This window comes from Paramormyrops kingsleyae, chromosome 13 (assembly GCF_048594095.1).
Source record: "Paramormyrops kingsleyae isolate MSU_618 chromosome 13, PKINGS_0.4, whole genome shotgun sequence".
NCBI lineage: Eukaryota > Metazoa > Chordata > Actinopteri > Osteoglossiformes > Mormyridae > Paramormyrops > Paramormyrops kingsleyae.
The window spans coordinates 7779545-7792828 of NC_132809.1; the positions used below are offsets into that span (position 1 = coordinate 7779545).

Sequence of the window (13284 nt, forward strand, 5' to 3'; positions counted from 1 at the left end):
GAAGTGACAGTGTGAAGCCAGACATAATGTGCTGTGGATCCGCAGGCCTGGGGACAGCCTTCGTGGAGCGGCCCAATCCACAGCGGGAAAACTGAAAGCAACACATGGTTTCGCTTCTCAGGGATCAGTTTTGGTGCTCTCTGGGCCGGCGAATGGCTTCAGATGAAATATACAACTGTAGATCGGTTTACAGGGATTACAAGGGACATCTGTTTTGAAAATGAAAAACAAAATTAAGTCACATTTTACGTATTTGGTGAGATCCAATTAAAATGTCATTAATAAAAGCTTTTCCAGCAGGCCACACGGGGCAGGGGGCCACATGGAAACTGGTGCAGATCAAGCATGTCAAGCCCTGGTCACGTTACCGGAGGACACTGCCCTCCAGAGCCTTTCACCAGAGCTACCCAACACGTCAAGAACAGGTGCTTCCTCAGGAACGTATAAGGTGCGCGAAGGAGAGACTGATGTGTCCTTTACTTAACTGTGGTCCCCAGGGCAGCACAAAGCAGACTGTTGAATGTGCAGTAATTACTTGGGGTCTCTTGGGGCCCCATGAATGCACAAGCACATATATAATAAAGCAGAGCTTGACTGTTGAGCAGACCAGCTGGTGCTGTAAGGTCTTTTGAGCAGACTCCTGTATTCTCACATTATATGTAACCCCCTGACAAGATATAAACAATAAAAATTAAAAAAAAGAATGAGAAGCTGGTACCCAAGTATGCTGTGCGACTTAGGGACCACAGTCAGAAGCATTGCCCATAAATCAGACTAATCTTTTATTTTTAAACAAAAGAGTCATAAACCCACACTGTACGGTTTCTACCGCTTTCTGATATTTTCCAGACGCGTCTAAATAGCTTGTGTTTGTCAGCTTGTGTTTCCAGTCCTACCCCAACCCAACCCTCGACTTGTGTAACCTCTGGGATAAACAGCTTTTATTTAGTGGTGAGTCAAGCGTTTTGGAGAGTCCACAAAAATATGATGACCTCCTGGGTCGCTGTTGCCCATGTGTCATAAAGTGTGTGGGGGGGGGGGGGGTTAGCCATAATGTTGGATCAAAAGGAGGACAAGAAAGGCAATGAGCAAAAATGCAATAAGGACATTTAATTTCACAGTTATGAAGCCTGATAACTTCAACAGGGTATGAAGCCTCTCCTTCAATATACCCACCTGCTCAACGTACATTTTCTGGCCAGGGTACAGACAGCAGAGAGCTCCTAAACATACATTTACTAGTTCAAAGTAGATCAATAAAACTATGTCTAGCATTGCTAAATGACCCCGACTCATGACTTTGCAATAGGAGCAGAATAATATTGCACCCAAGAGAATACAAGAGATAAAATTTTGAACAGTTTACAACTACTTCGACATGCGCTGTTTGACATATTAGTATTTTGGCCTTTAAGTAGCATGTCATGACCAAAGAGCTTTTAAAAAGATTGTTTCCCTTGAACAGCAGAAGAAATCATTTAAGAAAGACATGACGAGAAGAAAAACGATTTTTGTCCAGGGTTTTTTTGTGTGCATGTCAGTTTGCAGATATTCACAAACTTTTAAAGGGGAATTCCACCTGCAGGTCAGAATTTAATATTTTGTTATTTTGTTCATTGTTGTTCCTGTACTATGACCTACACCATAAAATGTTCACATATTATAAGTAAGTAATAACATAAATATTGTATTCCTTAGAATATGGATCCCAACCAAAGACAAATTTTCTGATTGATTCATTTTCTTAACACTGATTGATGAATTGATGATTCTAGACCATCTCAGCTGGGGGGGGGGGGGGGGGCAGACTGGGGCCAGTTGTTATGTTAAGGGGGGCAGATGCACCTGACCTTAATGTCCTCCAAGTATTACTTACACTAGATTCAAAAGACAATTTTGAAAACCGTCAAGTTATTTATGCAATGCTTTGTTGTCACATAATAGCAATAATAATAATACATTTATTTCAGACCCAAGTAGCGCACAGGGGGTCCATGCATGTTGTCCTCAGGGAGGGGCTGGACCTAGGGTCCAAGAGAGCTGCAGGGCTGAGCTTGACATAACTCTGAAGGGTAGGCCTGGGTGGACGGTCAGGCTCCTGCAGGTTTCCACCAACGGTGCACAAGTCAAATGCGTTTAGACGTATTAAGCCGAAGTATCACTCATTCATTACTTTAATTGAAATGCACCTTCCACTCATTTCGAAGCCTCCCCACAGGGTTAGACACCCCATGCCCTGAAACGTACCTGTAAATCACAGACAGCACACGAGGGCCTCCTTCCATACTGCAGAAAATAGCGTTAAATACAGCATGGAACAGAAATGAGATTCAACTGGTGCAGGAATCAGGCGGACTTGAATTTTAAAATACCAACACACTGTAAATATGTGGCGGCGTGAGATTAACTCACTGCTGCACAATCATAAAACTGCTGTTTCTAAATGCTCCTAAATGCTTCTAAAAGTCAGTTCTTCACTTTCTTCCTGAGTTTATCATTAATTTGAACTTTTGCAATAACATATTGAATGCACAGTACAGTGAAATGTCCCCTACCAAGACAGAATGCTCGCAGGTGACTTAACAAAGTAACGCAATGTTTAAACATTTTAAGAGCTTGGAATCGAACCCTTATACACTCACCTAAAGGATTATTAGGAACACCTGTTCAATTTCTCATTAATGCAATTATCTAATCAACCAATCACATGGCAGTTGCTTCAATGCATTTAGGGGTGTGGTCCTGGTCAAGACAATCTCCTGAACTCCAAACTGAATGTCAGAATGGGAAAAAAAGGTGATTTAAGCAATTTTGACCGTGGCATGGTTGTTGGTGCCAGACAGGCCGGTCTGAGTATTTCACAATCTGCTCAGTTACTGCGATTTTCACGCACAACCATTTCTAGGGTTTACAAAGAATGGTGTGCAAAGGGAAAAACATCCAGTATGTGGCAGTCCTGTGGGCGAAAATGCCTTGTTGATGCTAGAGGTCAGAGGAGAATGGCCCGACTGATTCAAGCTGATAGAAGAGCAACTTTGACTGAAATAACCACTCGTTACAACCGAGGTATGCAGCAAAGCATTTGTGAAGCCACAACATGCACAACATTGAGGCGGATGGACTACAACAGCAGAAGACCCCACCGGGTACCAAAATTGGACAGTTGAAGACTGGAAAAATGTTGCCTGGTCTGATGAGTCTCGATTTCTGTTGAGACATTCAAATGGTAGTCAGAATTTGGCGTAAACAGAATGAGAACATGGATCCATCATGCCTTGTTACCACTGTGCAGGCTGGTGGTGGTGGTGTAATGGTGTGGGGGATGTTTTCTTGGCACACTTTAGGCCCCTTAGTGCCAGTTGGGCATCGTTTAAATGCCACGGCCTACCTGAGCATTGTTTCTGACCATGTCCATCCCTTTATGACCACCATGTACCCATCCTCTGATGGCTACTTCCAGCAGGATAATGCACCATGTCACAAAGCTCGAATCATTTCAAATTGGTTTCTTGAACATGACAATGAGTTCACTGTACTAAAATGGCCCCCACAGTCACCAGATCTCAACCCAATAGAGCATCTTTGGAAGTGGTGGAACGGGAGCTTCGTGCCCTGGATGTGCATCCCACAAATCTCCATCAACTGCAAGATGCTATCCTATCAATATGGGCCAACATTTCTAAAGAATGCTTTCAGCACCTTGTTGAATCAATGCCACGTAGAATTAAGGCAGTTCTGAAGGCGAAAGGGGGTCAAACACCGTATTAGTATGGTGTTCCTAATAATCCTTTAGGTGAGTGTAGATGTACGCATTATTTTTGGGACGTATTTAGGAATTACGGGGAATTAGATAAACACCAAATTATAAATACAGATGCATGTGCAGAAGCACGCAATTTAGGACTTTTTTGTGGCGTGCTTTAATAACTGCTACAAATTAGTCTAGATCATACCTGTCATTAGTCTGAGAGAGTTAAGACATTAATCTTGAGTGTGGTTTGTGTTATGGTGCCACATCCACAAGCCTCTCTGTTCAGGGTGTTAATTAAAATTCAAAGCCCAAGCACTGTCTGTTTGCTTCCATTACTACATTACTACACACAACCGTTCCTGGTCTCCCTCCAGATTCCTCTGCTTTGTACTCTGCAGTAGCTAGGATAGGCTGCAGCCCCTTTGCTGTGGATAAGTATTTGGAAGTTACATGGATGTTTAATAGATAAAGCATAACCCCATTGGTTAAAATATGGGACCTTGGAAATAATAACGATAAACATTCCGTGGTTCTTATTTGCTTTTGGCAAAAAGCTTGGAACGTTTTGTATTTTTCATTATGTACCGCTGTACAACAAGGTTTCTGCTTATTTTTGAGTTTAAAATAGTAATAATTGGTTTTGGATTTATATGATGCTCACAAGACTAATTATAATATATATATTGCGGGGGGGGGGGGGGGGGGGGGGCACATCCCCCTCAATATGTATTAAATTAACGGCCTTGGTCCCGCCCACTGTTGACTCCATTGCTACAGCCTTGGGTCCTCAGATGTTTTCCAGTAATATTTGATAGAACGCTCCTATAGTAATACTATTCGAATCTGAGCAGCGCTTTATCAAACACCTCCTCACATACCCCGATAGCCTTCCTCCACAAATACCCTTTGCTCGTCAAATACGAGCACTTCCAGCGAGCGGCTGGCAGCTGTGAGTCAGTCAGCGCAGTCCTCATCTCTCAGAGTTGGCACCCTCGAAAGCCACATCTTGGCGGGTAAAACTTTAATCTGCAGAGTGTATAATTGTTTCACATTTTTCACAAGATGAGCGCCGAGGACGGCAGGTCTCAGCGGAGTGCGCAGACGGCAATTAAAAAGAGATCTACGATAGACACGTCGCGACGGAGAAAAGAAAACAGTCCTTCGTCAAATGAAGCCTGATATCGTGTCTATTGATCTTTATTACAATAGCAGCAAGCTGTAAAATGTTTGATGGTTTTGTACAGATCTTACTACCCTCATTTATAATTACTGCTACACATGTAAGACCAAGGGCAACTTCAGAAGGGTTACAGTGTGAAAAGCTGATGAGAAAGTAGGAAGAGAAGAGAGATCTCAGCGGGACATCGGCAGCATACAGCCCTGAGGCTATTCTCTCACATGTCGTGTACCTGAAGCAATATACTTTTATATAGAAGAATTTATAGAGTTTAGTTTAAATTAAAAATGAGTCTAAATAAAAAATGAGTGTCGGCAACTGGATCAAGTGAATCGTGATTCGTTTTGATAAGATGAAATCTACGCAGTGGAACATTAATAAAAATTTGTATGTGACTGCTGACGTTTTCTGAGCCCTGGAACGTCAAGTAAACGTTGACCTAGAGGTACCTGCCAAAAGATAACAACTTTGACCTGTACCTCTGTTCTAAGCAGAGGCACTGGGATCAAAACAGCTTTATCGCAACACCTTGTCTGTTTCAGCACTTGTCAGTCTTTGGGTCTTGTCGTCCAACTGTTCCATGGTGACGCAGAGGTCGTCTTGAAGTGCTCCTCTGTATACAGAGAATGTTCTCTACTAACCCTCACCCACACTCTGCATTACATAGCCAGAAGGTTCCAGTCTAAGCCATCAGAGAGAAGTGAGGTAAAATCATGGGTTGATAAAGTTGTAGCCCTAAGTTTGGCCTGCGCTCTTTGAAAGGAACACAGATCTTGGGTGCCATCGTTTACCTGTGCTGGTGTTGTAGGTCCTGTAGGACTGCATGGCTGCTTCCGTCGAACACTTCTCTGCGAGCTGTCATTCCATGTTTCCTTTCAGGGATGTGCATTTGAGGCCCAGATAGGACCTGGCTAGTCTTTGTAAAACTTTAATCAAGGAATCATTTCTGAATAATTAAGATGCTAAGAGGAAAGACTCGGATAGCAGGGACCATAATGCATTTGTATTCTCTGAATACGCTGTCACTTCACATTTATAACAAGCATTTATATTCATATCCTAAGTGAGGATTTTGTATATCTTTATGGTCTTTGACTGTGCATACTGTGCAAGTAGGATGAAATAATATATATGTATATATTCTCAGGCATCTTGTGAATAATTGAAAATCTTCTTAGTGCTGTAGAATTTAGAGGAAAGATAATGTCGAGATGGACCATCTGCATCCATGTTTGAGGGAATGAATTATGTATGGGTTAAATGGTGGAATTAAGAATAAATTAAATCGGCAAGGCCTTCAGTGGGATGCAATTTAGGAGGCTTTTTTTTTACTCTAGAAACACCGCATGATACCAGCGAGGCCTTAACAACGGAGACACCGGAGGGACACACTGAGGCTTTGGGCCTATCCTCCATGTTTGTTTGAAGCAGTTATACAGCTGGATACTTGATCCGAGAACAAATGCTTGGCAGCGTCGCAGCCATGCCGTTACCTCATCTCCGCTGTTCGGTCACCAACCAGCATTATAAAATGGGAACGTTCAGTAAATGAACTTAAATCAAAGCTGCACCAGTTAAAAGGAATCAAAATGACGCCGAGTGCATAGAAAACATTTTCCCGGCGACCTTCATATATTAGTCATTATGTCCTAACAGAGCAGGGAACATTCTTTATTCCCTTTGGTTTGTGGCTGTTTAAGGCTGCCAGTGACAGAAGCCAGGAGAATCGAGTTGCTTTAGTCCTCTGAGCTTGGAAGTCCCCTAGCAGGCGGGGGGGGGGGGGGGATTGGGGGGGGACTGGACGCGAGACAGACAGCGTGGTGCACTGATATACATTAGGCTTGTGTTCAGTCAGTCTGAGTGATCTCAACCTGCTGACCCCAGCGCACACCACAGCACCCGAAATCAACTTGGCCTCAAAGCTGCTACCTCCCATGCATTCTAGAATTTTCTTAATAACACAGAGATTGCAGTGAGGAAATGGGAGCAGAGAAACACAAGCAGTTCGATTTCTAGAGTACTGATCTGGCCCAGTGTTACAGCTCCAATATGATTTACTCACGGCCTGCATTTGGCAGGGATCCATCGCTGAAGTAGAACTCCACAATGAAGTTGCTCCTCCACAATTTACTGTGGTAAAGTCTCAGAAAAAGAATGGATTTATTTGGGCTGCTGCATAAACAATATCACTTTGACAGTACTATTAAATCTTCTTTCGCCCAGTATCAATGCTTCTACTCATTTGATGAGTTACCCAAACTGTAACCGGGTGTTATGGATTGGCCCAGTGCAAGACATTCATGATACAAATAGTGCCTTCAGCTTCTGACCATTAAAGAGCCTTTTGACGTCAACAGAGGTTTCAGATTTACATACAATGACCAGAATACCCTGTCCCTTGGCGCTCATTATCTCGTCCCGGATATTTTCTGGCTGCTCTTCATGCTGTTTATCTGTTTTTCTCTGACCTACTGGGAATGTGAGGTACCCAACTGGGTGGGCATGAGGTCCCCCCCCTCCGTCCCAGCCCTCAAAAATGAGTTCAAAAACAAAACAGATATGTCTCCTGTTGATTGCTATTAAGCTTCCATCCTCATTACTTTTTTAAATACTGTCTTACAGTGAAATGTCTAGAAGTTATGATGGTATGAAAACAAAACACCCACGTTTATGTATGTAATAGCTATGAGTTAATGATTGTCTCCACTTTTAATGTGAAAAAGTGAAAGTGAAATTAGAAAATATGTCATATATCATAAACGCATCACAAACTATAGGTAACGGTGTAGTAACGAGAACCCAACAGACCCTTCAAAAAAGAATCCAGTGCATTTTTGTACATTTTTCTGTGCACAAATACCAGGTCTGGAGGAAAACAGTGACTGCAGGAGCAAGAGAACGTTAGTGATCCACAAGTTTGGCACCACTGGGCTTCCATACGCATCAACCTCAAGAGATGGGGGGTGCATAGAATCTGGAAAATTAAAATCAATATTTTCATTACATTCAGAGCCTACTGTTCTACACTAGAGCGTTTTATTTACAAAAAAAAATCAGGAGCTGCTTCATAATCAGCAAGCAACACTATTGGACTTTGGTAAACAGCAAATGTAAAGAATGTATTCTGTCTCACAAGGAGAGCAAAAGAGACACAGAGAAAAACACTCTAAATTGGTGCAAAATACCCCTAGAATGTGTCTTACCAAAGTTAGTTACTGAGTTGCAATTGAATTTTATGGCAGGAATACAGCGTGAGCTCATCCGGATCCTCTTCCGGCAACTTCTTGCAAACGATCTAGCGAGCAATGCTAGCCCAGAGTCGCTGTGCTCAGATTTTAAGAGCTACTCCCCCCCCCCCCACCCGCCCCCCGCCCCCGCCACCCCCCCCCCCCCAAAGAAATGAGTGCTGCATGACATGAGATGTCGTTTGGCTGTTAGGCCTTGTCTGTGGTTAATGTGAGGATCGTTGGCCTGGGGCGACGGCTGCTCTCTTTTGCAGGCTACCTGTAGTCCTGCGGTCAAGGTGCTAAACTCTGGTGTGTCAGTCCAGCTTCTGCACTTGATTTGTGCCACAACCCCCCTCCCCCCCCAGGCAATTAACACAGAACCGCCTGTACAACCAAAAAGGCCCATATTACTTCCAGGGGCTTCTCTCCAGGATACAAGCGCAGGTATCCGATTCTGAGATGCCTTCTGTTCTCAAGTGTGGCTTCTAAATCTGACAATGAGGGTAATTTTCACAACAAAATATTTATAATTAGGTATTTTAAAACTGAATAGATATGATCATCGTTTCCTTAAATGGGGTTGAATAGCCAGACATCAGTCTGTACTGAGAATACTGGTGAAAAACTCTAATGAGGGTTAATGAGCCTGTAGACCAGGGGTGGGCAGTCTTATCCGCAAAGGGCCGGTGTGTATGCAGGTTTTGGGGTTACCTTTTGGTCAGCTGTTCAAACCCAGGTGTGAGGACTTTTCAGCCAATCAGTGAAAACCCGCATACCCAGCGGTCCTTTCTGGATGAGATTACCCACCCCTGCTGTAGACTGACTAGAGGACGTTGCAAAGAAGGACTAAACATTGGCCACTATGTGCTACATGTATAGTACTGTGCAGAAGTCATAGGCAAAGGAAAGGTTTAAAGCTATTTACCTGGTAAGCATATATTTGTTCAGAATAAAAAATACAATTGAACATTAGAACATATGCAAATTGAGAATAACAATAACACAATAAAAACTAACAGGAATTTCTTTTGTTCGTTAAAAAAGTTACTGATGTCTTGCTGTATGTCTAGACAAACATCGCTTTGGTTGCCTCCTCAGGGGCACCCCAGCCATTCCATGTTTGTTGCATTTCACCACCAGCTCACCTAGTCAATTACCTTAACTGGTTAAATAACTCAATGAGGTTTTGATTAGCCAAACAAGGTGTGCTAGTGGTTAAGACAAAAAATATTGGTGTATTGGATGGTTGCTGCAAATATTGAGGTCATTTTAGGAGAGGTTAGGAAATGGTTAAAGTAGCACACTTTTAAAGACATAATATAATAGTTTTACACCAACATGAAGATCATTGAAACATAACTTTCGAGACGTCTGCACAGTAGTGTGTGTTCCATGGTCTGTAAACAATGTTGCTGCTTCAGTGGCGATAAATCGACCACACGGCTTACAGGCATTTGTCAAGAAATTTTCAAGAGAAAGACCCAATTGGGCACGTCCTGCAGGTGCTGGTTAACCTACCCCCCTCCCATGTCTCCCAGTGTGATCCAGTAAGGAGTGAGCAGGTGAGGCTGGGAGGCAGATCTCTTTGCTGGGCTCTTCAAGGTCAGACTGAGGAGAATGGAGAGGGTTAGTATTCATATCCTCTCTTGCTTTCCTCTCAAACATAGCTGCCTCTGAACCTCTGCCTTTCAACTACCCAAAAAAAGAGCGGATTCAGAAGCCTCAAAAACCAAAGCGATGTTGGGCACAGATTTGACAACAGCCAGAGAATCCCCCCTTTAAAACGGCGAGCTCTGTAAAAGCCCACAAGAAGGGGAAAAGAGAAAAGAACGTTATGGATCAACCTGAATGTAAATTTCAGGAGGGGACCTCTGGAGAGGCAGCCTTTTTCATTTGATTTATTTATTTCTTGCGTTTGTGGACAGAAATGAGAGTCAGTTGTCAGGTGGATTTGTGCTGAAGAATTGAGGACTATGAAATATTTACCAAAGCAATAATGACTCCCTGGACAGAGCAAGAGAGTTGGGAAAAAAAACCTGAAAAGAGAATAAAAGCTGCCGCTCTCCTCCAAGAGGAAGACAGGAACAAAGCGAAGGACTGAACCCACTCTCTGTCTCCTCGCTCTCTAGTTCCATCAAAATAACAACTACTGGTGATCTCACGCTGTGCAAAAAGTAAGTCTGAGATCCCTGTTAAAATAGCAAAACGAAATCGCAATGCATTCCTGCAATATTTTCTCAGCACTAAGTTTGGGAATAAATATTTTCACAACAACACGGACAGACGCACACAAATACACTGTGTTCTACGCAGGCAGGGAGCCAGACACCCCGGAGGTCCTGAGGCAACGCGGCCTTAATATCTGATGTGTGTGAATGCTTCTCCTCCTTTTTTTATAGACAATGAAGGACAGCGGCCAGTTTGACCAGGATCAGGGAGTAGTGAAGGGGTGCTTATATTTAAAAAAACCATTACAAAACAGTTGCTGGGCGATAGGATTAGATGGTTTTACTAAGGGCTGTTCCCCAGACGTGCTCTGAAGGTACCAGCCTTGCGCAGTCGGAGAACTAAATGGGAATAATCAGTGCGGGTCTGAAAGTACTGCAGACTGATGGGACCGTGACTGGCCTCTGCGCCAGTGAAATGCTCCCTGTGTTTGCCAGCCACCCAAACAGAGATTTCAAAGCATACAGCACACGCGGTCCAGCAGCGTGCTGTGGTTTCCGGGACAGTCTGAGGACAGGCTTGATTTCAAGGGAACCTCTGGGTTCCCCCCGAGAGCAGAAATCCTGACTTCTGGATCAATAGGCCCACGGCCAGTTCCTGTGACCCCCCTTCGAACAGAAAAGTAATTTTCACATCAAGATGTGGATCATTGTTGGCCTGAAGCAAATACAGGGACCGCCTTCCCCACCAAATTCACTCCACAGAAGGATGATCTGAGCTGTGTCAGAATAATACACAACAGAAACAGATAGGGGGGGTCAAAAAAGCTACCTCCAGACATTATTATCCTTGGGGGGGGGGGGGGTATCCTTTTCCCCTCATCCACTTTACGTTTGAAATGGCTATTTATGTTTGCATTACTTGCAACCAGAGTTGGGGAAGGTACTCAAAAAGTTCAAGTCCAGAATGTACAAATCCACACGAAGATTTTGTTTCAACCAACCAGTTTATCATATAGAGTCACAGTCACAGAGAACTCAGCTGGTTCGTTGAAACAAAAGTTTGGTCTGGATTTGTACTTTGTGGACGTGAACTTTCCACCTCTATCTTTAGTGGGTTACTTTTGTGAGTAACTGCTTGCGACACAAACGCAATATAAATATTGTGAATAGGTCTGTAATTATATTTAGCCGTAAACGTTTAACGATCAGATATACGTGTCTTTCAGTGAGGGATTGTACTCATTAGCGGGTAAGAAGGTAAGTCGCAAACGTCATAATTAGACCACCGGTCCTAATAAAAGCTGCCCACGCAACACAATATTTATTGGGATAGGAGGCAGTGAGGACCATCCTACTGTGGCCATCTCTGACAAACGGCGTGCAGTGACCTTTTGGCTTGACCAACAGAAATTAATCTAGGTAACTGAAGCAATCTGTCCTTTGTCTATTGTTAAAATGAGAGGAGCGGACGCACTGCAGGGCAATCATCTTGATTAGAGCCCCATGGCATCGGGCCGGGGAAACGCCACGGCATTTACAGAGCACCGGTGCCTCATTACCATACGTGCTCTGATAGGCAAGAGGCACAACGTCAATGTCCTCCACTCTATTCATTAGTAAATAAGGATAGATGGTGAGGAAAGGCTTCTATCGACTGACCACAGCTCTTTAAACAGAAATCAATATCTGGGACGGAGGCATCAGACAGGAACATTAAGTGTGTAATGCGCGCTGGCTTATGATATAAAGGCTTTTTCGACAAGTCATCCCTCAGCCGCCATCGTTGGGGGAAACAGGCAGGGAGGGGCACAGGTGCTGGAGGATATGGGCACCCTGAAATGGGCTGTGTGTATGTGTGTGTTTGTGGTTTGAGGGAAAGAAGACTGTCCAGCAGGGTGATAGGGACACACCTGGAAAAGCTCAGCTTGTACGTCTGGGAATAAACTGCTGCGTTTGTCGAAACCATATAACTGTGTAGGGGGGGGGGATACATATGAGAAAATATCCTTTTGTAGGTGTCAAGAGAACATCACGTTTAATAAGAGAGCTGTAGCGCTAAGGTTGATACTGAAAGTACAGGAGGAAGAGAGAGCCGGTCGGGGCACTTCCACCACCATCCGCAGCCGGGAGGTTTATGAGCACAAGGTCGGGACACACAGTACAGGTACTTCGGTTTCAGTGTAGCGAGGGTACGGAAGGCCGACAAAGAGCACCCCGGACCTTCGGCTGTCGGAGGAAGGCAATTATGGGGATGCAAGAGTGGCGTGGAAGGGCAGATGAGCGGCAGAGCACTAGCAAAGTGCTGCCATCCCCCTCCCAGGACCCGTCGCGGTGGAGTCATCCCTATCTTGCACTTTCACAAATAAACAATCTTCCCTCCTTTTTATAAACTGAATATGAGCACTTTGGCCGCAGGGCGAAAAAATTCAATATTTCTCCAGCTAATATTTAAAGCAAACAAAGAGAAAAAAAAAAATAAACAGGCAAATAAATAGATCTAGCGCACCACCAGAGGGGTCAGTGAGGCCCCTGGATGTAATTTGACATCTCAGTTATTGGGGGGGGGGGGGGGGGGGGACTGATGGTTTGAGCTATTCAAAGGCTTATTTAAGGATCTGTCAGTCAGGGCATGGCGCTGTCGTTCCGGAGTCTTCTGCTGGAGAAGGAAGTGTCACGGAGAGCCTCAGCTTGGGAGCCGATAAGGTGAACATCTCCTCTAATGTAATCAGAAGCCTGACTGCCGGAGGCAGCTATCAGAACATCTTAATACTGTCCTAATAGCCTCTTTTATCTCGTACGCGTGTGAAAAATGTATTACACATGATGACCGTAAATAAGGAGCAAGGTGTAGCCGTGTGTTCTCGCTAATTCCTCGTGGTTGATTAAGTTTTAAATCGGCATGTCAGGCCTGTCCTCCGCAATGAGGAATTAAAAGCGTTTTTTTTTAGCGTTTATCTTTTT

At 43.9% G+C, this 13284-nt stretch overlaps 1 long non-coding RNA gene across 1 annotated transcript in view; it reads right to left on the reverse strand.

The window, feature by feature from the left end:
• The window catches only part of LOC140578148 (uncharacterized), a 103209-nt gene extending 96039 nt beyond the window's left edge, over positions 1 to 7170 (reverse strand). The window contains exon 1 of the long non-coding RNA XR_011982166.1: positions 6991 to 7170. This is a non-coding gene — a long non-coding RNA (uncharacterized lncRNA). The remainder of the gene's footprint in view (positions 1 to 6990) is intronic.
• Positions 7171 to 13284: the final 6114 nt, after the last annotated feature.